This window comes from Phacochoerus africanus, chromosome 1, assembly GCF_016906955.1.
Source record: "Phacochoerus africanus isolate WHEZ1 chromosome 1, ROS_Pafr_v1, whole genome shotgun sequence".
Taxonomy (NCBI): domain Eukaryota; kingdom Metazoa; phylum Chordata; class Mammalia; order Artiodactyla; family Suidae; genus Phacochoerus; species Phacochoerus africanus.
In genome coordinates, this window is record NC_062544.1 from 116,542,578 (window position 1) to 116,568,843 (window position 26,266).

General features: G+C 43.0%; 1 protein-coding gene across 3 annotated transcripts in view; it reads left to right on the forward strand.

Moving 5' to 3' along the window:
• The window catches only part of CACNA2D3 (calcium voltage-gated channel auxiliary subunit alpha2delta 3), a 795,368-nt gene that overhangs the window by 37,624 nt on the left and 731,478 nt on the right, over positions 1 to 26,266 (forward strand). The window lies entirely within an intron of this gene.

Consider the following 26,266-nt stretch of genomic DNA (forward strand, 5'->3'; position numbering starts at 1 on the left):
TATTGGCTATATTCCCTGTGTTGTACAATTTATCTTTGAGCCTATCTTATCCCTAGTAGTTTGTGTCTTCCAGTCCCCCACGCTATATTTCTTCTCTTCTCCCCCCAACTGGTAATCACTAGTGTGTTCTCTGTATCTGTGCATCTGCTTCTTTTTTTTGTTATATCCACTAGTTTGTTATATATTTTTAGATTTCACATGAAGTGATATGATATAGTTTTGTCTTTGACTTAATTCATTTAGCCTAATGACCTCCAGGTCCATCTATCTTGCTGTAAATGGTAAAATTTCATTCTCTTTTTTCTTTTTCTTCCACTTTTTTTCCTTCTTTCCTCCCTTCCTTCCTTTTGCCGCACCTGTAGAACGTGGAGATCAAACCCCTGACAGAGTTGTGACCTGTGCCACAGCAGCTGTGGCAGCTGTGGCAACGCCGGATCCTTACCTCACTGCACCACAATCGAGCTTCCAAAATTTCATTCTTTTTAATGGCTGACTAGTATTCCTGTGTGTGTGCGTGTGTGTGTGTGTATGTGTGTGTGTAATATCTTTTTATCCATTCATCTTACATCAAATCTTGGATAACAAGAGTATAGACGCAGAACTGGCTTCTTGGAATCAGATAGCAATGCTCAGTTTTCAAGAATTGGCGATGTTTTTTCTGTCTCTTCTTTCAAAGGTTTGGCCAAGATCCCACATGCCTGCACCCAGGGTGCTGCTTCTGTGTTGTGTGAGGTAGTGGAGAGAGGGTGATTTCTCTTGGTGCAGTGATTTTTATTTGTTCACCCAGCACTTCTGGAACTTTTACAGCTTGGAGCTTTGGGTCATACTCACTCATTTGCAAAAATGCAAAGGAAAGTGGCTGTCTGAATCTTTCCCCTGAGATGGTTGCTCATGATGTTCACAGATACTCCATTTGTCTTCCCTTTGGGTGCATGTTAAATCCCATTTCCCATCCTGTTGAAGTGTGGTCAGATAACTTGCTTTTGGACACTGGAATATGAGTGTAGATGATATGTGTCACATCTGGCAAGAAGTCTCTAAGGGTCATGGGTCTGATCACCCTGCATAGCAACTGCAGGTGGTACAAGCTCTGTCAGTCCCTCTTAACTGAACACTCTCTAAGTGATCAAAGTTAGCCTTTGTCATTTATTTCCCATTGGGGTCCTGGCTGATTCAGTCATCATTAAACTAGTATGTGATCATTCATGAACATTGGGAAATGGGGAACTGTAGAAAGAGAAAAAAATTCCAATTTTATGTGCAAGTATCATTACTATTGACATATTTTTCTCCAGATTTCTTCCTTGCTCAGTGCCCTTTTTCTTTTTCTTTTTTTTTTTACTTTGATTGTGGTGATTTAGGATGTTCAGTTTTCTGGCCTTTACCATTCTTGGTGTTAATACATATTCTTCATAGGATTCCTTTTCAATGGCTGTGTAATAAGACATGCAGTTTAAATTTTTAAAAAAACTTTTAAACTTCAAAATAATACAAAATTATATTCTTCATAGTAATCAAGGAGGGAATAAGTAAAAAAAAAAAATTTACAAAATTTTCACTGTTACTTCCCATGTACCAGGCTTGTGCAGAATATAGAGGCTAATATGACAGAATCAAATTCTTATGTGCCTGGAGCTGATTAGTGTTGATTCTGTATCTAATCTTCTTGGAACTTGTTTGGATTTGTTACCCACACAGTCCTTTGTCTTCCTTGGCTAATGGAATCTAGCTATTTTGAAAAACAGCACACACAAATTTGCTCTTTTCCCAGGGGAAAAGTCAAACCTATACAATTTTGTGTTATGAAACATAGGAAAGAAATCAGCACATTAATTTGAAAGTTGTGTCATTTATGTAATAAACATACACAAACATTGCAAAATCCAGAAAATAACATAGTTATTATTATTACTACTATTATTATTATTTTAATTAATTGCCTGACATGCTCTAAAATCTGTTTTTCCCTATAGTTTTTGGCTGAATATTCATTAATCTGCTCTTCATATGATGATGATTTTGTAATACCATTTTCTATGGAGAAATTAGAGAAATGATTCAGTCTTTTTTGGCAGTGTTTCTGCACACAGGATGCCCAATAGAATAATCTGGGAACTGTTAAGAATCCTGAAGCCCAGGATACTCCCTAGACCAATTAAATCAGAATTGCTGGGACCCAGGCATTAGTTTTTTGTAAAAGCACTGGCTGAGAGCCACAGCTCTGGAATGGATGGTGGAAGTTTGACTTTTATTATATTGATGGTTTAGGAAACTTTCTTTCAGCTTCGCTGTTTGTTACTGGTATTGTCATATTTATTTTTAGGCTTATCAAATTTGGGAAAACCCCTATCAAATTTCTTTCATACATGAACATTTCAAAATGCTCATTGATGACTTTAGGACATTTCAGATTTTCTGTGCATAACTAATCTTACATGTCCTTGGAATTGAAGACACTCATTAACCAGTTTGTCATTGGTGTCCTCATTTTCCAGGCATTTTAATGAGATTTATGCTGTTTTTCATTGAGATCAGTGTTTTGTGTCAAAGAAGTAAGAAATTAAATGACTTCCAGAAGTGTGATTGAATGAGACCATTTTAGCCAAAGGAAGCATGTGGACAAAGGTGAGGTCCAGCTGGTGAGGCCAGTGTAGATGGAGGGCAGAGGCAGGATGGGCAGCTGTGGGAGAGGTGACTGGGTGGAGGTGGGCGAGTGCCACCTACTGGCAAGTGCTGGAGGGTGGACACCTGCTATTAAGGTAATTAAGGCTATTAAGGTAAAGGATCAGTAAGCATATGAAACACAACATCATGCAGTATTAGGATTATTCCCTTCAGAGGCATGCAGAGCTTTGTGTCAATCTCAAATACAACGAATTACTAACTAGCACTGACTCTATGGGGACATGCATACTGCCCTCTTCACCCCAACTGAGTGGACCCCATTTCCAGGCCCCCAGCCGTACCAGTGTCCTCTGATGGGGAAAGAAGTATGACAGAGTTGGAGCAAAGGAGACGGTGATCTTAACCAACTGAGGTTAAAATATTTCACTTTTTTAAAAATTTGACAAAAATATGCAAGTGAACACAATGCTGGGTCCCCTGGGAGGGGCTGTTTGAAAGGTCCCTGAAGCTTGGGTTCCTTTAGCTATGTAGTTCCTCAGCCTCTGCTTTACCACAGGAATTAGTAACTGAATGTCATGTGTTCTAGTCAAATTGAAGCCTAAGAGGGAATATAAGAGCTACCGATGATGAAGTTTCAGCTGCAGGACCTTAAAAAGCTGTCCGAACTTTTGTGCCTTTCCTTCCATTTTCATTACATGAGAAATGATTGTTTGAGGCAACAGCCTCACAGCCTGTAGGACATCATGATATGAAAATCCTCATTCTTAGGCTGCCATCCTGTTTCCATTGTGTACCTTGACAAGAGGCTCCTTTAGGAAATACAGCAAAGGCTGAGCCAAAGCCAGCCTGGTTCAAGTTTCTAAGTCTTTTTATTCCCCGACATTAAGTCAGAGACGATTACTCCTTGGGGAGTAGTCACTCTGTATTTTTATACCTTCCCAGCCACGGGCACAGAGGTTCATAGGCTCATAATCTGGATTCACCTTCATGGTCAAGGGCACTTCTGATGTGTATGGACCCCTGGGAATCCTGGAGGGGGTCAGGTCACGGACAATGCTCTTCCCCAAGGACTTGATGGAAACAAGGCAAAAGATGGCATTTAGCCTCCGATTGAAAACAAGGCACTAGGCCAAAGACAGTCTGCACTCAGGATATTTACTGAGTGCCTGTTCTGTGCTGGACATAGAGATGTTTCAGTCACTGTTATAGAGTAACAAGCTACCCAAAGCTTCGTGGTGAAGAACAACCATTTTGTCCTACTCATGGATTATGGGGTCTGGAATTTGGACATAGCAGGGTGGCTTGTTTCTGTGGGGACCTCATCTAGGAAGACCAGGATGACCTTGCGGCTAGGAGTTGAAATTATCAGCTGTATAAATATTGGGACCTCAGCTGGGCTCTGGGCAGGAACCCTTCTTGTGGCCTCTCCAAGGGGTCTCTCTGGGCAGGATGGTTTGGACATCCTCTTAATGTGACAGTTGAGTTTCAAGAGAACAAGGAAGAAGTGAATGACATTTTGACACCTAGTCTGAAAAATCTTGATGTCACTTGGCATCACTTCTGCCAAGCTGGTTGAATCTGTAGAGGTCCACCCACATTCAAGATGAGGGAGTGGGAAGCTTTTTAAAAAAATTTAATTAATTAATTAATTAGTTTGTTTGTCTGTTTTAGGGCTGCACTCAAAGCCTATGGAGGTTCTCAGACTAAGGGGTTGAATTGGAGCTCTAGCTGCTGGCCTATACCACCACCACAGCAACGCCAGATCTGAGCCAAATCTACAACCTACACCACAGCTCATGGCAATATGAGATCTGAGCCATGTCTGTGACCTGCACCACAGCTCATGGTAAGCTGGATCCTTAACCCACTGAGTGAGGCCAGGGATCTGATCTGCATTCTCATGGATACTAGTCAGATTCGTTTCTGTTGAGCCACGACGGGAACTCCAGGGGTGGTAAGCTTTTAAAAAGAACATGTAGGATGGGAAATGTTGTTGTGGCCATCTTTGGAAAATATAGTCTATCTCAAGGGGTCCCAGGTGCTGCCCTCATGGAGCTTATAACCTAGTGGGTAAGGCAGTCAGGCATTGCATTATTCAACAAGTATCTGTTGAGTGCTTGCAGTGTGCCACTTTCTGTTCTGTGCTGTGGGGATTCAGAGATAAATGAGATGGATGTACTCTCTGATCATGGAGCTTACCTCCTGGTCATAGAAACTGATGAGAATTAGTTAAAATTAGTGTGTAATGTAATGTCATATAGTGATAAGTGATATAAGGAAAACATACTAAAGGGATAAGAAATGATAGAAGGCACTGTTAAAGAAATCTTTGCTAATTAGGAACATTCCAGGCAGAGGGGAGAGTGAGTGCCAGGTCTGGGGGCAGAAGTATTGTTAGCATGTTTGAAAAATGGTCAGAAGGCTAGGATGGCTAGAGCAGAACAAGTGAGAATAAGAATGGTTGAAAACGAGTTGGTGAAGCAATCAAGGCTCAGGTGGTATATACACACTCCAGGTTGTGGTGATAAGTTTGAATTTGATACTGAGTTCAGTAGAAGATTGTAATAGTCAGCTTTTGCTGGGTTGTGCTGCAGTAACAACCACATCTCAGTGACCCTCATTACCTAATGATTGTGATAAGCTCTATGAGGCCAAGCCTCAGGGAAGCCTTAAGGAATGGCAGCAGTCTACCTTTCAAACCTGTAACCAAGACCCACATGGTAACTTGATCTTCATGGGTTGACTGTGGCTCTGATCCACATCCTCTTCATCCCAGGGTCCAAGCTGAGGAGTCACCTTTCTCCGGGAGAGCACTGTCCTGGAAACAGAGGGACAGAGCAATGGTGGAAGCCACAATAGCTCTTAAAGCTACTTCTTTGAAGTTGGCATTTCATTTCTCACATTTCATTGGGCAGAATAAGTCATCCAGCCATGCCTGATGTCAGTGAGGTGGAAGTGACAGTCCTCTCAGAGGAATTGGTAGAAGCGTTATAAACAAGCAACACACTCTTCCTGAGAGTCAGTGGAGGGTTTTGAGTGGGCAACAATATCTAATATCTTGAGGAAGATCCTGTGGAGAAACAAATGTGCCACTGCTACCGAAATGAGAGCTGGCTAGGAGAAAGCTCTGGTACTATGGCCCCCAGGGTGATGGGTAAGCTGAGACCTGCTGGATAAAAAGGTGTCAATGCACCTATCCATCCAGCATAGTGCGCATGAGGTCAGGTGCTCAGCCCCTTTCTGCACAAACCACATGGTCTAGTGGCGGGAAAGACTAGTGAACAGTCACTTTCAGTATGGTGTAGTTAGTTCCTAGACAGAGGTCATCCCAGAGGACCAGGACAACACCCAATTGGTACCTAACCCATTCAGGAGGTCAGGGAAGGAGATGACCCTTTGGTCAAGACTCAACATCAAATGCACCTTTCCTGTGTATTGGGGGAATCAGCTGAGACCCAGATGTCCCCTGCCTTTCCTGTGGGACCTTATATCCTGCCTTCTCTCTTCCTTGTCTTTCCAGGAGTTCATGTGTCTATCTGCCATGATCCTGATTCCACACACGTTCAGTCTGCAAGTCCCACCTTAGACTACTCCCTCCATTACTGAGTGTGGAACAGTCAGTTCTCGGTCGTGGCAAGGGACTCATGAAGGGAGCGGGCAGTCGGAGCTCACCCCAAGACTGGGCTTTCTACCCACCTCCCCTCCTCCTGGTGGTAGAATCCACAGGAGTTACTTTTGTCATTTTATTTTCTTCACTCTGAAGTTACCTTAGATCCATGTATCTGACCTTTGTCCAGAGAGCATCTGGAAGGAACTTTTCCTTCTAGGGTTAATTTTCAGATCATTTGAAAGTTCAAGAAGGGACCATGTGGTAGCTTTCTGGTACTTGATGCGTCTCTCCAAGGCCTTAGGAGGTGGGCACTTTGTGATGAGGGCAGGATGGTCTGGTGTCTTCTCAGTCCGTGCCCGTCCTTCCTCTTGTGCTGTACACTGTAGTGCCAGCTCTGAGCAGGACAGGGAACACCTCCGCCTGCCACTTCCTGGCTGTGCAACCTCTGACAAGTTTGTTACCCTCTCTGTGGCTTAGAGTCCTCTCAAGGTCCTTTTGCATATTCAATGAAAGTGTGCAAAGCCCTTAACCCAAGCTTTGGGCCACAGTGAGGGCCCAGTAAATAATACCCTCTGTTCCTGCTACTCCCACCTTCCCTGACTATGGTGTTGAGAGAAGAAGCCAGAAAGCCTGGATTTTAGTCCTGGCTCTGCCTCTTAACTAGCTGGGGGAGAGAGGTAGGATGCACCACCTCTCTGAATCTTATCTTTCTTTTCTGTCCAACAAGATGAATAAAGAAAATCATTCTTTTTCAACAGAAACTTTAAGGGCATTAGGGGAGGGAATGGTTGGTTATTGTGCGGGATGGTTCTTGGTGTGTGTCCACCCTCAATGTGTAGCACTTCCCCTTCATTGTTACAACCCCAGGCAGCACCCACCACCCAATATTTCTATTGGGGGTTGTTGGTGGTACTGCCCCCTGCTTGAGAACCACTGAACCAGCTTATCCTGAACTCTGATCCAATCTGACCTTGTGTTGGTGGCAGAGTGAGGATCCTGCAGGGTGGTTAGACAGGGAACACTGGGTTCTTCTGTCCTTGTGATGCTGAGGCAGCTTTCCTTCCTCTGTCACAGAAGCTTCTTGGGCTCCCATATATATGGAGGAAGGAAAGTCTTCCCGACAAATATAAACCCAAGCCTGATTTTGTTCTAAGGATCTTTCTTTGTCCCCTAGTCATCTGCTTGGTCATTGATATACGATGGCCTCTTGAGATGGTAGAGAGGTGGCCACGTGATCACCAAAAATACGTTTGACCTCCAGTGGTGTCACTTGAAGTCTGCAACGCAGAAAAAGGAACCACAGAGAGAGGTGTCTCGAGTACAGGATGGATCCCAGGCACACAATGACTGCTGCCCAGTTCCGTAAATTCTCATCTCCCTATTCGCCAAGAACCATCCAGATGGGCAGGGGCTTTGTTCGAACTCTTGAAATTTGCAGTGTGAATCCTTGTGGAGCTGGCTGCATTTCCTTCCTGACTTTCTCCACATTTCAAAGAGGAAGTCGAAGCCTGGATATTTGACCTTGGTGGACTTTTCTTTTCCAGCTGGTGCCTTTTGGTCTTGAGGACCATTGGCAGCCTGAGTCCATCATGTCCCTTTGCCCATTTATTCTCCAGAGGTTGACAGCCCTAAATTATAATGCTCCTCGCTGAATACCATTAATCTTAAGCAAGCAACTTACTGCAAGTTATTAGCTGCTCACCTTGAAATCCTGTGAATAGAGAAGAAAATTACCCTACTGTCCAAGAGCCCCTTATTAATTGAGTATGTGGCAGAAGAATACAGAGTGCGCCATTAATTTAGAAATATGGGAGTTTGTTGTCCCCTTTTATTTTTATTTTATTTCTGGATGTTGATCTAAATAAATTATTTAAATTTGGCAATTTGGGGGAAGGCTTTCCTTTCTTCTCCTGTGCCTTTGATTGTGAACATCTTAGTTAAAAAGACGTTAGCAGGAGTTCCCGTCGTGGCGCAGTGGTTAACGAATCCGACTAGGAACCATGAGGTTGCGGGTTCGGTCCCTGCCCTTGCTCAGTGGGTTAACGATCCGGCGTTGCCGTGAGCTGTGGTGTAGGTTGCAGATGTGGCTCGGATCCCGCGTTGCTGTGGCTCTGATGTAGGCCGGTGGCTACAGTTCCGATTCAACCCCTAGCCTGGGAACCTCCATATGCTGGGGGAGCGGCCCAAGAAATAGCAACAACAAAAAAAGACAAAAGACAAAAAAAGCCGTTAGCAATGCTTCTGACTCTGTAGTGCTCAATTTATAGAAGATGAATTTTGAAGAGTTTGTTGCCTTTGTCAGATAATTTTATGAACCTTTTGGAAGATTCCTTTTTTTTTTTGTCTTTTTGCCATTTCTTGGGCCGCTCCCATGGCACATGGAGGTTCCCAGGCTAGGGGTCTAATCAGAACTGTAGCTGCCAGCCTACGCCAGAGCCATAGCAACGCAGGATCCGAGCCGCGTCTGCAACCTACACCACAGCTCACGGCAACACCGGATTGTTAACCCACTGAGCAAGGGCAGGGACCGAACCTCATGGTTCCTAGTCGGATTCGTTAACCACTGCGCCACGACGGGAACTCCTGGAAGATTCTTAATGAGTTTTTATGAGACTTTCTGTGATAACATTCTGCACCTCTCTTTAGTTTGGAGAGATGAAAATTGCTGACTTCATGGTCTGAAAATTTTTGACATCTTTTTTTACCTTTGACTGATGACAGATTTCAGGTCATTTCTCCTGTCAAAGGTATCTTGATGAAAGTTAACACTTTGGGGAAGATTTTAGGAGTTCCAGTATTACCCGGATTACAGTTTTCTTAAATTAAAAAAAAAAAAAAAAAGCTAGGGAATTTGTTTTGGGGAAAGGGATTGTGATTCAGTTTTTGGGTCTAGGGGAAAGTTTCTCTCTTCCCTATATGTAGAATGAAAATTTCTACAGACACAGTGCGTGTGGGTTCCTCTCTTGCACTTAATTCGCTCTATTGTGTTCTTACTGAGTTGTTCCTTTGTCCATTGGAGTTACTGGTACAGCTCTGTCCCCACGGGGTCGTGAGTGCTCCATGGGTGTTTAGTGTTAGGGCAGCGGGGAGGAAGGAGGTAGAGGCTGGATCTGTGAGATCGCAAACACGGTTTATTGACCCATAGAGTGGCTGGGAGCACTGAACAAGTAAAACTCAGGACCCCCACCATTGGGAGAGAATCAGATTTGATAGGCAGAGGGTCATGTCCTGCCTGAGTTCTTTAGGTCTGGGATGGCAGTTGAGATGATGGGATAAAATTTAACTTTCTCCTTGGGGCTGTCTTTGTCCTTGGGAAGTCAGTCACTTCATTTGCTTAGTTGTTTCCCCTGTGGAGGTCCCATAAAGTGGAGACTGCAGGTCTGGGTCTGGGTGGGTCATTGAGTCATGTGGACTTACTCTGTTTTAGGCCTTCCTTTTAGTTTCCACCTAAGATTTATATGTCTCCAAACTAGGCATGTAGTTGGGTGACAGTAGAATGGGTTTAGTGAAGTTTTGTCAAATGGAAAAATGTATGATTATCTTAGCCCTGCAAAGGCACCGGTGTCTGGTGTGCATCAGGTGTCAGAGTGGACCTCCTCCAACTCTGATTATTCACCGCTAGCATTCTGCTTTTCTCTCCTTAAGACATAGCATCTTCCAGTGTGGGTTCCTTACAACCCTGTACCATTGGTTGTTGTCATGCACAGCAGAGTCTCTGGAGATATGCAAAGACAGCTCAAGCTTAGGAGAGTGAATTCAAGATGGTGGGCTCCTGTGGAGTGTTGCCAAGATAAAGGAGGACCACATTGAGATCTGTGGGTTTTTTAAGAGTGGACCTAACTTTTAGAACAAGGAAGTGTGGGAGGCAGGGGATGGGGTCTCGAGCTCATCTTGTCTACCACCTTCCTTTGGTGGAGGGGAATGGATGCACAGTGTGTTAAACTCAGCCTTATGGGAGACTGAGGTTCCTTCACTTAGAGAAGCTCAGGCAGAGACGCCTGTTTGGTTGGAACTGCTGTGGGATCCTTCACGTCCTGGGTTGAGGCAGTGGGTGGCGGGGGTTGGGGGGGGGGGGGGTTGGAGCAGAGGACCTTAAGGGGCCTTTTAGATTCTGAGTGATTTACTCAGCTCTTGCCTAGGTAAGGAATGAGTGCTGGCTTTCACTTTTTCCTCCCTAAGTGGCAGTCTCTTCTTTGTTCTCCTTTTTTTCCCAGGACTCTTCTTCAGGCCTCTCTCTTTCCTCATTTTTGTCCGAAGCCCTTGCCTTCAGTCTTCTTTATTTTTGTCTATATTTCTCTTCCTTTTTCTCCTTATCTATGTTTTGCTTGTTAGTGAGCCCTACAGTAGAGCAAATGCAGGAATACCGTATTTGACTCCTTACTATTAAAGGAATAGATCTTGAGAAGAAGAAGAGTTAAAGTGAGTGGTGAAAATGAGGTCAGTGGGAGCCTCTTGCACAGAATCTGGGACACTGGAGGTTCTCCATAAATGCTTGTGGAATGAATGAGCTTGTAACTTTCATTCACTTGTGCTAGCCTCATTTCACATTTGCATAGTGGTGAGTAGGTTTTGTTTTGTTAATTCATGCAAAGATATCCTTTGAATTTTCTTCCTGATGGAGGTGCTTATCTTTTAAAATGTAAAGATGAGTGCACCGCCTCAGGGTGATGATGAATAAGTCAGGCTGATTTGGGGGTGGGAGTTGTTTGTAATTTTGAATGGGGAACCCAGATTTGGAATGCAAGGATGCTCACCTCCCACACTGCTGTGGGAAGCCTGGTTTAATTCTACTCACAATTCAGATGAGATTCAGGTGAATTCACCGAGGTCTGTGGCTTTCTTGGCACTCCAATCTGTGTTACTGTGGTTGGCCAGGGAGCCACCTGGCCCAGGACTTACTTTAGAGCATTATTGTTGGCTCTGTGGAGTTAGCTTTTGCAAATGAACGTATGAATGAATGCAAATGGGAGGTAAAAGGGAAGGTCTCTTCAGGTTCCCTGGCCCAGAGCCCCATAAAGTCCAAAGGCCCAAAGGCTTAGCAGAAAACCCTCTGGGGCCTTAGGTACTTTACTCAGTGCTAGGAAATCTGATGTAGTACTGCAGCCCAAGGCTTGGATTAGGGTTAGGGTTAGGGCTCACTGTCCTGCCTGGAGGTTCTTATGTTCACTGGCCTGAAATTCCCTTCCAATTTGGGTTTGCTTTGCATCATGCCCAAGACCCTGAGATTGAAATAGATGTTTAAGGTTGACAGGAATATGATCAGGAATAGACTTCAAAACTGTCGGAGGGGGTGTTGCCTATTATAGGAGACTGGCTGTGAGCTCTTAGTATGTTATGGAAAGAGATACTCCAAGGAAGTCTCACAAACATAAAACCGAAAAGGTAAAAAACAAAACAAAAACACAGTTCCTCAAATTTCAGCCAACCTATCCAGGCTGAAAAAGAATCCATGTTTAATCTGAAACTGTAAAGAAAATAGCAGTGCCCTCTGGGTGGCAAGTCCAGATACACCCCGCTCAAGGAAAGGGAGTTTACTTTTACCATATAGAACTTTTTCCTAGACTCCAAATACTATCAAACTAGGTCCATCTGCAAGACTGAGGCTAATGCCTCATGGTCCCTGGAAAGGGCTGGGGAACCCGGTTACATTTTGTTGAGTGGGCTATAGTCTCTCATCGGATCCCCCTTCCTGCATTTATTTGACAGTTTATTATTGCAGATTTACTTTTATGCGCCAGACACTTGCTCTTAAGGACCTTTCAGGCTACTGAGAGAAACAGAAAAGAAACAATAAATAAATTTTAAAAATGAAATTGTGGGAGTTCCTGTTGTGGCTCAGTGGAAACGAACCCGACTAGGATCCATGAGGACATGTGTTTGATCCCTGCCCTCGCTCAGTGAGTTAAGGATCACAAGTTGCTGTGAGCTATGGTGTAGGTGGCAGACTTCGTTTGGGTCTGGCATCGCTGTGGCTGTGGCATAGGCTGGCAGCTGCAGCTCTGATTTGACCCCTAGCCTGGGAAATTCCATATGCTGCATGTACGGCCCTAAAAAAAGACAAAAAAAAAATTGTGAAAAATGCAATAAAGTAAAGAGGGAACAATGATAGAGAGTTGTGCACGTGTGTGGTGGGTGGGGAAATATTAAACTTTTTTTTAAACTTTTTTTATTGAAGTATAGTTGATTTACAATGTTGTATTAGTTTTAGGTGTACAGGAAAGTGATTAAGTTATATATGTGGGTGTATATATGAATTCTTTTTGATTCTTTCCCATTATATGTTATTATTAGATAATGAATATAGTTCCCTGTGCTACACAGGAGGTCCTTTTTATCTATTTTATATAGATATAAGTATTTAAAGATTTAAATATATATATAAATAGAAATCTTTAAATCTTTAAAATTTTAAATATATATATTTGTAGTGTGTATTTGTTCATCACAAACTCCTAATTTATCCCTCCCTCCTTTTTCCTTTTGGTAATTGTAAATCTGTTTTCTATGTTTGTGAGTTTATTTCTGTTTTATAATTAAGTTCATTTGTATCATTTAAATTTTTTTTTAATGCTGGATCCTTAACCCACTAGGCAAGGCCAGGGATTGTACCCACATAGATACTAGTTGGATTTGTTTCAGCTATGCCATGAAGGGAACTCTTAAAAATTTTTTTTTTGTCTTTTGTCTTTTCAGGGCTGCACTTGCAGTGTATAGAGATTCTCAGGCTAGGGGTCCAATCAGAGCTATAGCTGCCAGCCTACAGCAACTTGGGATCCGAGCTGCATCTGTGACCTATACCACAGTTCACAGCAATGCTGGATCCCTAATCCACTGAGGGAGGCCAAGGATCGAACGTGAGTCCTCATGGATACTAATTGGGTTCGTTAACCACTGAGCCACTGTGGGAACTCCTGAAATTTTTTCAATTTATTTTTTTTGGCTGTGCCCATGACATGTGAAATTTGCCGGGCCAGGGATCTAACCATGCCACAGCAGTAACCAGAGCCACAGCAGTGACAATGCTGGATCCTTAACTTGCTAAGCCACCAGGCAACTCCATATCATTTTTTTTTTAGATTCTACATATAAGTGATATCACACGGTATTTGTCTTTCTCTGACTTATTTCACTTAGTATGATAAACTCTAGGTCTATCTGTGATGCTGCAAATGGCGGGCGTTATTTTGTTCTTTTCTTATGGCTGAGTAATGTTCCAGTGTGTGTGTGTATGTATGTACCACACCTACTTTATCAGTTCCTCCGTTGATATATATTTAGCTTGTTTCCATGTCTTAGCTATTATAAACAGTGCTGCTGTGAATATTGGGGTGCATGTATCGCTTTGACGTAGAGTTTTCTCTGAATATATGCCCGGCAGCTGGTTCACTGGATCATATGGTAATCTATTTTTAGTTTTTTAAGGAACCTCCATATTGTTCTCCATAGTACCTATACCCATTTATATTCCCACCAAGAATGTAGGAGGGTCATCTTTCTCCACACCCACTCCAGCATTTATTATTTGTAGACTTTTTGATGGTGGCCATTCTGACCAGTGTGAGGTGGTACCTATCTCATTGCAGTTTTGATTTGCATTTCTCTAATAATTTGTGATGTTGAATATGGAAATATTTGTTCTATAAGGCAATGAAGACCTCTCTCTGAGGAGGTGACATTTCAGCCAAGAAATGAATGATGAGAATAAGCTAGCCAGGGAAAGAGTCTTGGGAGAAGGTAGCCTGCGAATAGGCCAGCTCAGCAACAGGCTTTGTCAAGAGACCCAGTGAGAAGGGGACCAGCACTGTTAGCCCATAAGGTAGTTTTCCACATCAGGCCGAATTAGAGGCAGAAGGTCACTGATTCCCAACACAGTAGATTAATGAGTAAAATTCAAAGCACAATTAAAAATCAAACAATGTAATAAAAATATTCCTTATTCAGATAAGTTTTAATAGTCAGATTTTGGGACACTCTGATGCACAGTTTAGAATTTCAAGATATTGCTCTTGTGGACCTCTTCTGTATTGATAATTGTGTCCGCTGAGAGTCAAGAAATATCCCTCCCACCAACCTCCCTCCGTTTAGTTCAGCAATTTCACCCAAGGACAGATCAGTGAGCAAGCCTTTCTTCTATTGGAATCAGTTTTATTCAGGGAAAGCTTTTTATATGAAGTCTAGCAAGTGTATGTTTTAAAGCTTCTATTTAAGAAACCAGTTTTTTGTTAAACATGAACTTAACTGGAAAGATGAGTAAATTTTATTATTTTTGCCATGTCAATAGACTTCACTTTTTCTCTAGGCTTTGTCAGATATTTTAAACTAAAAGGAAAGTATAGATGAAGTGATTTTTATTAAAAAAAAAAACCCCTTAGACTGAATAATCGGAGATCTCGTGTGCTGCTGGAAAAACTCTGCACAGGTGATCTGACGGTGTCACTGGGGAGGCTGGGGAGGCATGTGGCCAGAAGTTCTTTTTTTGTTTTTGTTTTTTGTCTTTTTAGGGCCGCACCTGTGGCACATGGAGGTTCCCAGGCTTGGGGTCCAGTCGCAGCCTACTCCAGAGCCACAGCAACATGGGATCTGAGCCTTGTCTGCAACTTGCACCACAGCTAACATCAATGCTGGATCCTTAAGTCACTGAGCAAGGCCAGGGGTAGAACCTGTGTCCTCATGGGTGCAGTCAGGTTTGTTAACCACTGGGCCGGCCACTACGGGAACTCCCAAAAGTTCTTAAAGGACCTTACAGTCTGGAACTTTGAGTCTTCTCTGTTTAACTTAAATAAATTAATTAATTCTAATTTTCTTATTCTTGCTTTTTAGGGTCACACCCACGGAATATGGTAGTTCCCAGAACAGGGGTTGAATCGTAGCTACATCTACTGGCCTACACTTCAGCCACAGCAACATGGGATCTGAGCCGCATCTGTGACCTACACAACAGCTCACGGCAACGCTGGATCCCCAACCCACTGAAGGAGGCCAGGGATGGAATCTGCATCCTCATGGATCCTAGTCGGGTTCGTTAACTGCTGAGCCATGAAGGGAACTCCCTTAGTGTTTCTATTTTAGGCACATGTGTAGAACTCTTTCATGAGCCTCCTTTTCTTTTCTTTTTTTAAACTTTTTAGAGATTATACCCATTTCTTAGGAACAGTTCAGGGATGAAGTTCCTTGAGAGCTTTTCTGACTTCTGTAACTGTATTATAACAAACCTGTCAATGTTTGTCTTGAGGTGGCAGTTTGTTTGCTGTGCTGAAGTGATCTTTATGAATTACAGTGAGAGGTGCCCAAGTAAGAGCTCTGGTGATTCTTAAACCGAGGGCTCTAAGGCTCTAGGGTACATCTGGCAGGCCCTGAAATCTACATGGTTGCAATTCTTTGGCAGCAGGGCTGACCCCGATGGTGGGATGGCCCCACCAAGATACTTTCCAGGTCACTCTGACACATGCACACATTGCTCTCCGAGAAATAGCACAGATTGTTTACCGTCTCCACATTCCAGACACGAAATGTTTTCCATCCTAAACTATTGAGAAGTGATCATCTAAAATGAAGGTTAAAGACATTCAGGTGTCTCTTAACAATTAGAAGCACAAATGTTGGTGAAGGCAGGGCTCAAATAGCTCGAAGGCCTACTCCATGCAAGCCGACCACCTGTCGGAGGTGAGCCTGTTCTCTCCAGTTCAAGAGTGTTTCGCTGGTACAGCCAAGGACAGTTGGCTGTTGAAGAAATGGCAAGTTCCTCCCATGGGATATCTTTCCTTTGAACCTTGATTTATTCTAGGCTGACACCCTTGGTTCTGTCTCTCCCTTTGCATCTGTCTGTCTATGCCTCCTTCTGTTTTTCTGTCCATTTCCCCCTCTCTTCTTGCCTGCTTTCCTCTCTAATGCTCATTTCTGTCTGTCTTTACTCTCCTTTCTTCCTCAGCCAGAGTCCAAAGTAGATCACGCTCTGTCCTTCTTCCTCTCCGTGTCCTTTCTATGGTCAACGAAAAAGCTCTCTCTTGCTTCCACAAATGGCCTTTTTTTTGAGAAAATACCACTGGTCCATCAAACACTCTTATTGGCTACAGGCCTTTGCACAGCTAAGTGATCCTGAAATTCTGCCCTTTATGTCTCTTTCCAGGCATCTGCCGCCTCAACTCTTCCCTTACAAACACAGCAATGCTGTTTACTCTCCCTGAGCTGCCAGTGTAAACCCTGGTTGAAAGGTGTTCATTTGATCTGGCAGAAAACATGGTATTCATCTTGGGCTGATGTGTATGTTTTCTGTTGAATCTTTGTCATGTAGTCTTTGGCAAGCTCTGGTCCTACACACATCATTGCTTTGCACAGCTTAGATGTGGCTGAATTGTAGGGTCTCCCCCGTTTGGACTCGAAATGTAGAGCTCCTTTCCATACTTTGCACGTGAAAGTATTGCAGCAAAATGGACTGTGGAAGGATGGTCACAGCTCAGGTCTCAGGCCAGTCCCTGGGATGGGCCACTGAGTGAGGATCCTTGGCTTTGCCCTGGAAAGAATTCAAGAGTGAGCCAAAGTATATGTTCAAGTGAGTTTATTTAGAGAGATAACACATTCCATAGACAGAGTGTGGTCTATCTCTGAGTAGACCTATCTCAGGGAGGCCCTGAGTGAAACAAATTCCACAGAGTGTGGAACAGCTCCGAGGGCTAGAGTGGACCTGAGAGGAACAGATTCCACAGACAGATGCCAAACCATCTCTTGGGTGAGAGAGGCCCTGAGGTGGGCTGGTGGTCAGTTTTTATGGATGGGGTGATTTCATAGGCCACTAAGTTTGGGGAGGATTATTCCAGCTATTTTGGGGAAAGGGCGGGGATTTCCAGGAATTGGACCACTGCTCACTTTTTGGTCTTTTATGATCAGCCTGGGAACAGCCACGGCGTGTGTCCTTTAGCTGCTGCTGTATTACAGTGAGTGTGTGGCTGGAAGTGAATCTCCTACCATCTTGGGCCTACTTGGTTCTAACCAGTGAATGTGGCTCCTCAAGGGAGGGGGACATTCTTTTAAAGAGTGTGCCCCGCCCCCTCCCCTCCTGTCTCAGAAGGGTGGTCTCATATCTGAATGGCTCCTTTAATGTTGGTTACTGGTGATGGAAACACAGTTGGGCAAGGCTTTGGGTATCTGATGCCGACCCAGTGGAGAAGGTGACCATGGACTCTACAAATATGGCATATGAAAACCTTACTTCTACAGCAAAAGTATGTAAATTAGGTTGAAACATGAAACTCCCTGTTTTTGACGTATCAAAATGTCAACTACATAGTAGTATTAAATGAATAGGAGGAGCAGGCCTTGTTTAAAAGGACTCTTCACTTTCTATTTCGTTAATTCATTTACTCAAGACACCTTTGCAGCATTTTTTAGTGCTGGGGTTATAAGGAGAAATTGTTCTCTACCCTCTGGCCAGGAAGACAACACTCAGCTCTAGTTCAACTGTCAGGTGATCTAAGGAAAGTCTCTCAGTGTGCTGAGGACATGATGCAGTAACCAGTTGTCTTGGTTTTTAACCAGTTTTAACACTGAAAGTCCTGAGCAAACTGGGACCAGATTACTGTAGGGCAGGGGTGTAGGGAGTGGCCGTTAGGGTTCTGTGCACCAAAAAAATAAAAAATAAAAGAATGAGAAGAGAAACTGAGTAAAAGAAGTTTAGGACTGGAAACGAAGCTCACCCCTTCATCCTAGGAGAGGCAAGAAGCACATTAGAAAAACAAAAACTCTGGGAAGTCTCAGCAGAGAAAGCTGCTTAATCTGTGCAACTAGGATTTCTCTAATGTATTTGACCTGAGAACTCTTTTTGCTTTTACCATCTTGTGAACATCTTTGGATTCTCCCCTCTTTGTCCTTTGGGGAAAAGTTTCATCATTCTCTATCCTAAAATGCACATTATTACCTTATATTATTAGTCTTATCCATGATTCGGGCGACAATTAGTATCAAAAGAGCCCATCACAAGAAAATTTAATAATGATGTAACCTTGAGGTTACAAGGTTTTTCAGAAGGGTTGCTAATGTGCTGTGGAGGGTTCAAGTACCGCAGGGCTATTTTTTCTCGCTGATGCACACAGAACCAGGCCAGCCACTCACCTCTTTCTGCAAGTGTGTTTTTTTTTTTTTTTTTCCTATGGAAGGCTTAGTCAAGTTGTTATGGAAACAGAAAGGGTCTCCTCCGCCTGAGAACAGCGCCTTGCTTATAATTAGAGAGCATGGCTGAGCAAACTTCAGTGTAACGATTAATCTTTGCAAAGCTGTACAGGTAAGCCTAAAAGATTGAACAGGTGTTTTTTGGCCTTTGCACTTTCCAGCCCTAGAAAATTTTAATTTGGAGAGAGCTGAGCAGGCTCAGGCTTGGAGTTTCCTTCAAAAAGGAAAGTCATCTTTTAATAGTATGGTAATTGGCTTTTTCAATTTAAATGTCTAAAGACATCTCTTAAGCCTATGGAGTTTCTGAGTCTGGTTTGCGACCCTCTTTGAGCTTGGTAAAATGCCCATATTTCAGCCTCTCTCCAAATGTAATGAGACGGAGTAACTTGGGCTGGTCTTGGAATTTGATTCTGTAACAACCACTCCAACTGAGTTTGATGTTTTCTCCTTGGAGTTAGCTTAGCTCTAGGACAGGGCAAACTTTTTGAAGGGCCAGGTAGTAAGTATTTTAGGCTTTTTGACTCTTATACTGTGAAAGCAGACATAAACAAAATAATGGCCATGGCTGTGTTCCAGTAAACTCTCTTTACAAAGACAGGTAGTGACTGGATTTGACCCTTGGCTTGTAATTTGCTCACCCTTACACTAGGATCTGCAAAGTGCTGCCCACTTATTGGGATTGCAGCTCTCAAGAGTGTTTGTGGTAAAAATCACCCATGCTTCCAGATACCGCCTTCCGTCTGGCTTGAAGACAGGCAAAAGGAGATTATGCCTTTGCTGGGGGTGGGGAAGGAGTGCGTTTTGAATGATTTAATGGTACATGATTCTCCTGACAACTACATTTGGTGAAATGAGTTTTAAAGTGGGTTGGGATCTCCATCTTTTATTGTGGCTAAGGAGGTGATGTCCTGGTCTGGGAGCTCGAACAGAACTAAATAGAGGCACTTGAAACTGTTTTGAGGAAAAGCCTCAGGTTTTTTTTGAAGGAGGAGATGGAAGTTAGGTGGTGATTTGAGGGGTGCCATTTCTCCTGTTGTCCTCTGCCCCAATTGCTGGTTAGGCCTTTTTTGCTGAGCTCTTGCTCTCTCTCTCCGGACTGGCCTTTGGAGTCAGGCAAACCAGCCCCCATCCTCAGAGCTGGATTTGCCTCCATGCCCTGGCTTCATAGAACATTGAACTCTTCTTTGGGAGTCCAAATAAGTGCAGTGACTTGAGTTTTTCTTGCCATTTTCAGATGCCACATTCTGTGTTACATTCTTTGTAGCTAATTTTCCATCACTTTTAAAAGGGCTCTGAAGCATAAAGGAGCCCAGTTCTCTAAGTGTTGGTACTAAGCATTAGAGAGTGTACGCTTCTGTGCTTTGTGCTGTTACATTGGGTGTGGGTTTCGATTGTCCTGACTGCATACCTCCAACCAGATTATGAGTTTTTCTGCTTCCCTTGTTCCAATATTCTGTTTTTCCAAGTGGTTTGCTCAGTTTGAGATTTTCTTTTTATGTGTTTAAGGAAAAAATGGTTCTTCTGGACCATAGCCATGAATGCACCGACTAATGCTGCTTTCAGAACATATTTCTGTTCACCTCCTTGAAGCTTTTCTTTTTTGTGTCACAGCAATTCCTTGTTATTATCTTATTTTCTGACTTCTTTTGAAGGAATAATGATGGTGGCCAATTTGTGCATTTTGCAATGTTTTAATTCAGTTACACTCATACTAAAGCTTATGTTGCAAACATAAAGGCGCACACACACCTGAGTTGTTCTCTTTGATTCAGCCTTAAAATCTGTTTCTCACGTTGTTCGCATCTGTATATTGTGGTATCATTAGCTTGTGTAGCTTTGCAGTGTCATTGTCATCTTGTTGTTATCAAATACAAGAACATTTTCTTTTGTCATATTTATATCCACTTTCAAAACCACTTTGCAGGCATTTATCACAAGGCGATTTAAAGCCTTCTCTTCGTTTTTTTGGTTTTTTGTTTGTTTTGTTTTTTTCTTTTCAGGCTGCCCTGTGGCATATGGAGTTCCTGGGCCAGGGATCAGATATAAGCCACAGTTGTGACCTACACCACAGCTGTGGTAACGCCACATCCTTAACCTAACCCACTGTGCCTGGCCGGAATCAAATCTGTGTCTCAGTGCTCCAGAGATGCTGATCCTATTGTATCACAGTGAGAACTCTGTCATTTATTTTTTAGGAATCTTGGCTTTTATGTATTTTTAAATATGAAAATTTATGATTTGCTTGTCTTGTATGTCATTTTCACTCTTTTTTTTGGCCACACCTGTGGAGTATAGAAGTTCCCAGGCTAGGGGTTGAATCAGAGCTGCAGCTGCTGGCCATAGCCACAGCAATGCCAGATCTGAGCTGCATCTGCAGCCTACGTGCAAGTCGTGGCAACACTGGATCCTTAACCCACTGAGCAAGGCTAGGGATCAAATCCACATCTCTAGGATGCTATGTCAGGTTCTTAACCTGCTGAGCCACAGTGGGAACTCCCACTCTTGACTTTTTTTTTTGACTGCACCTGTGACACACCGAAGTTCCTGGACTAGGGATCGAACCTGCAACACAGCTGTAACCAGAGCCATAACAGTGACAATGCCAGATACTTAACCTGTTGAACCACAAGGAAACTCCTGATTTTTAAAAAAAATTCCTTCTTTCTGATATGTTTTTTCTTTTCATCCAGGAAATATTTACCCAGTCCCTTCTGTGGGCAACAAATGTCCCTCTACTCATTTACATGGACTTTACTTATTAACCTGTTCTCTGAAGATTGTGCTTTCTCCTTTGGGTGGAGATGTTTGCTGTGATCATTTTAGATAGCTTAGTGAGGGCTTATTAGGAGGCTTGGAGGTAGGAGTCAGAAGGGCCTGGATATTCAGTGCAGCCTAGACTCCCTGACTGGGTGACCCAGAGCCTCTTCTCTGCAACATGGGGATGATAGTACCTCCCTGAGTTGGGGTCGTATACCATGCGTATAAAATGTCTCTCATATGCCTGCAGGAGAGCCAGTGTCCCAAATGCAGGAGCTGTTACCATGATAACAAGGAAAAGGTGGATGAATCTGTTCTCTCTCCTCCCAGTGATCCCTTCTCATCTACTTAGGAAGAAATACTGTCTATCTGAATATGCCAGCTCCCTGAGCCCTGTCTATTTCTAACCTGAAATGCTATGATTTGTTATAGTTACATCCCGCCAATTCAGATTCTTTATCTGTGGCTGGCTATTTTGGGTATTGGACCCACAGTTATTTCACAAGAAGGATTTGGCAGGATATCTTCAGTTTCCTAGGTTTCACTCCTTGTAACAGAAACGGTAGGTGGAACAGTCACTTCATGGCCAGGTTGCTGCCCTGGATACCTAGGAGGTGTTTTTTCAATCTCATTGGACAATGGAGCCTCCTTAGGCTTTTTCATGGGATAATTAGCTTTGGAGGATCCTTGGTTTTGGAAAATAATCCTGTCTCTATACTTAATCCTTCTTGTTTTAAAGCTTCCATGAGAGTTTAGTTTTCAGAAAACAATTTACTTTCTTTAGTGAAAACCGTCACCACATGGTGGTAATGCTATTACAGAAGTGGATGAAGGGCCTGAGACAAAGCTTGTGTGCAGGATGCTGAATCTTCGACTTCAGGCTCTTGAGATTGCTACCAAGACGATGTCATCTTAATTTCACTGGTTTTCTGTGTGGTTGGATTCTTGCTTCTTTGTCCCCAACATTTATCTCTAACATCAAGAGAATGCTGCTGCTTTTGTAGCTCATGAGCAGTGCACGCTCAAATTTCAGCTCTGTGAAATTGGTGGAAAATTAGGTAAGGAGAATTTTTTTAAAAAGGATTACCTTATTTAAAAATATTACCTTATTTCCACTGTTCTGTCATCTGTTTCCATGGAAATAGAATTAGGAGATAGTTTCTGATGAGCATTTTCAGGGCTGGCTCCTGATTCCCTTTGCAGTTTCCATAGCGATGGAAGCATGCGGGTGAAGACAGGGTAAAAAGGGTTCCATACAGTAGTGAGCAGCCATGTGCGCTGTGGTCCACACACTGCTCTGGAGGTTACTGTGGGGTCAGATTGATTATGAACCCCCTGTGATGCTAATACTTGCTGGAAGCTCAGAGGTTAATACTCAGAAAATGACCTTGGCCCTAAGATGGGAGGCTCTCTTGTTTTCCACCCTTACCTTTGTTTTCTAGAATCAGCTTCAGAGACAGCTTTAGTCACTTACCTGGTCACTTACCTTTGCCTCCTTAGAATTGTCTCTAAAGCATCTGAAACAATCAAGTATTGATTACCTGAAATTTGGGTAGCTCTGGTCTCCCAAGGTGGGCAGAAAGAGAGAAGCTGGCTTTTGTTTGCCAGGAGTTCAGTCTCCCTGAGTCCATACACTGACAGAAGCTTTCAGATTTTCTGTCTGCTTTTAGTAAGCTGACACGGGAACAAAAAGAAAAGGCTGAGTAGCATTGTCACCAACTGTGCTTTGCTATTTCTGAGGTATGTATTGGTTGTTTTCCCTGGAAACTTTAAAATTGGCTTTCTGCTTTTACTTAAATCCAGTCAGTTTGCATCTTTACCAAAAAAGTTGGTTAGGAGCTGATACCATTAACAGAAGTCATTTTTTTTTTTTTAAATGGCTTTTGAAGAAAGCCGTTTTAAAATAAGTAAGGATGAAATGGGATGTTTGAGTGGGTTTCCCTGCTTTTGCATCCTTTCGAAACGGCAGAATATGGGACTGTGAGAGTTGCGGCTGCTTGGTAAGGGGATGCTTTCTGGAATTAAGGCCCTTTAGGTGCTGGTCTTGAAGCTTCATTGGCATAGCAAACATGTCTCCTAAACTCAAATTCCTTTGAGTTGGTGGCTGATAGGATCTGTAGTGGCTTGAATTTCTCACCTTTAAGCTGTATTTAGCTCATCCAGAAGGCCATTTGACCATTCTCAGAGGTCCAGAACTTTTTTGATTTCAAAGGAATGAAAATGGGAATGAAGGAGTTCCTGTCGTGGCTCAGTGGTTAATGAACCTGACTAGTATCCATGAGGATGTGGGTTCGATCCCTGGCCTTGCTCAATGGGTTAAGGATCTGGCATTGCCGTGTGTAGGTGTAGGTGTGTAGGTCACAGACTTGGCTCGGATCCCTCGATTCTATGGCTGTGGCATAGGATGGCAGCTACAGCTCCGATTTGACTCGGGTGCGGCCCTAAAAAGACAAAAAGAAAAGAAATTTTTTAAATGGAAAAACAGCCATGGATTTACTGAGGATTTTATTATTTGGCCCAAAGTGGGAATAGGACCATTTGGATCTTCTACCAGCATCTCAGTAGTTGAGTGTGGATTACTGATACATCGAAAGTTCTGAAAGCCAGAACTTCAGGCAGCCTTGCTCTAAAAAGGAGAAGGCCCTTTTAGGGGGGGAAATCCTGCTGCTGATCTTGGGGCAGCTGTCCTCTGTTCTTCAATTCTGACCCAGGTTGATCTTGACTTTTCAGGGTGCCTGGCTGCACCTCTACTGCTCTCCTGCCTGATGGCAGAGGCACCTCACCTTGGTCTAATTTTATTGAGATCCTCCGTTATTCTTCAAGTGAGTCTTCAAGCTGGACTCCTTTATGGACAAGGATGTCTCTGTCTGTGCCTTGGATGTTCTTAGCTTTAGTTTCTGAAAGACCCTCCCCTTCCCCCTTTACCCATTCTATGTTTTTACTAATTTTTTTGTTACTCCTTTTTTTTTTTTTTGTTAAACCATAATTGGGAAAGGAAAAAGAAAAATTGCCAGAAATATGAGTGTGAAATGAAGAACAACCTTAGTAGGATAATGACTGTGCTTCTGAGACCCTCGCCCAACCATGTGGGGAGGTGGATGGAATGGGTGAGACTCTCAGATTACCAGGTGGGACCGTACACAGCTTGTTGGCCGCACACTAGCTTTGTGCCTGGTAGGATACCAAGTGACCTTGCTTAGTGCCCATGACTTTGAGTGGGCATATGGCAAAGATCTGTCCCTTGAGTGAATGACTGAGTGTAGTTACCATCTACATTTCATAGACAGGGAAACTGAGGCTCATGACTCGTGTCAGCCCAGTACTATAAACCTCAAAACCACACAGCCACTGAAATACTTCAGCTTACTGCTGGGCTAGAGTCTTACCCTAGCTTACCTCAGCCTGAGGAGGCCTGGGCCACAGAGCTGGGATTAGGAGCCAGGCCTTCTGATCACCAGCTACTGGTTCCTTTCTTAGTGGCTCTCTTTGTAGTTACTGTCTTTGAAGCCCTGGTTTATGTGTTGCTTCCTCTGTGGAGTCTTTCAAGAACTGTGTCTGCTTGTTGCCTCAGCAGGCCTGGCTGCTCCCCTGCTGATGTTGTGAATGCACTTGGTCAGTGACCCAGAGCTGGGCATATTGCCTGCACTAAGCCTACACTGTGTGTCTAGCCTCCCAGCCTGGGAGGCCCTTGAGGGCAAGGGCTGCTTCTTCCACCCTAACTTCCAGCAGGTGCTCAGTGGACATTTGTGGAAGGAAGGCACCCTCTAGATATTAACTCTGTGTTCTGTGAGCTAGCAGACCATCTGGTTGACCTCGTGGTGCTGAGTAACAGAGATTTCCTAGGATGTCTAGGATCCTAGAGGATATAAAGCTGGAATCCCCTTTCTTCTCTGTGCCCAGTGGATGGTTCTAACCCAAGTGTAAATAGCAGAACAGCTGACACTTAGAGTGTTCACTCTTCACTTACTGTGTGAAAATGTTTAATTGTAGGTAGAACTACAAGCTGTCAGGTAGAACATGAAGGTCTTATTTATTATATAAGGATGTACTTTTTAAAGAAATTGAGCTTTGGTGATGAATGGACACAAATTATTTTGCTGCTGTTAATCAAGATGTTCATATTTAGTGGTAACAGCTACCATGAGGGATTGTAAAAATAAATAAACTTCCTCAAGGATGAATTATACCATTCAGTGGTTAACATCCCATTAAGAACACTGGTTACTTACAATTAGACTCTTAAAGAAGTTAGTAATAACCCTGCATTTAAACAATAGTTATGGTTAGGCATACCAACTGGAGACTTTGCTAATTCCTTTCAATTAATTCTAGATAAATTGTTGGGTTTAAAATGGATGCCTCTATTAAATATGTCCTAATCTAGACCCCTATTAAATAAAGAATGCTTTTAAAAATGAGATCAGAGAGTCATGTAACTTTGATCCAGGGTCACGGCTGTTATGTCAGGATTAGGATTTGAATCTACTATGTATACTTTAAAATGCTTTTCAAGTGTTTTTCTATGAATAGTCTGATTTACTTTTTAGACAGTTCTTGCGAGCTGGCCCAAGTCCTCTTCCTTCTTGAAGAGGAAATGGGTTTCTGTGGACACGAGCTTTGGAGTGGATTCCTTCTTTTATGCCAATGTTGTGATGGGAGCCCCTCATGGCATGATTGTGGGGGGGGGGGGAATATGAAGCCGTGGGATGTCCTGGGCTCAGAGTCTGGCAAATATCTAAATTTGGAAGTTGGTTTTGATACCTTAAATAATCTGATGCGCTTAAAATTTCTATAAATATACCCTTTTGGAAATATACTTACAGGCAATAATATTTATCAGAGTTAAGCTTTATTTTGCCCCAAAGCTGAAGTTATAAAGTAATTTTACTGCAAATACTTATATTTTCTATGCCAGGACTGATGACAAATGAGGGTGTTTTGGGTAAGCCACTTAGCTACCTTTTCCAGCACTCACTGAGGAGAACTCATCAACATTCAACAACTTCCTCAGAGTGGAAAAGTCTATTTACCTTAAATGAGATTTTGCTTGATTGCTATTTTTATTTTGAAAATCCAATTTTAGCTTTTTGCCTCACATAATAATGAGTTTTT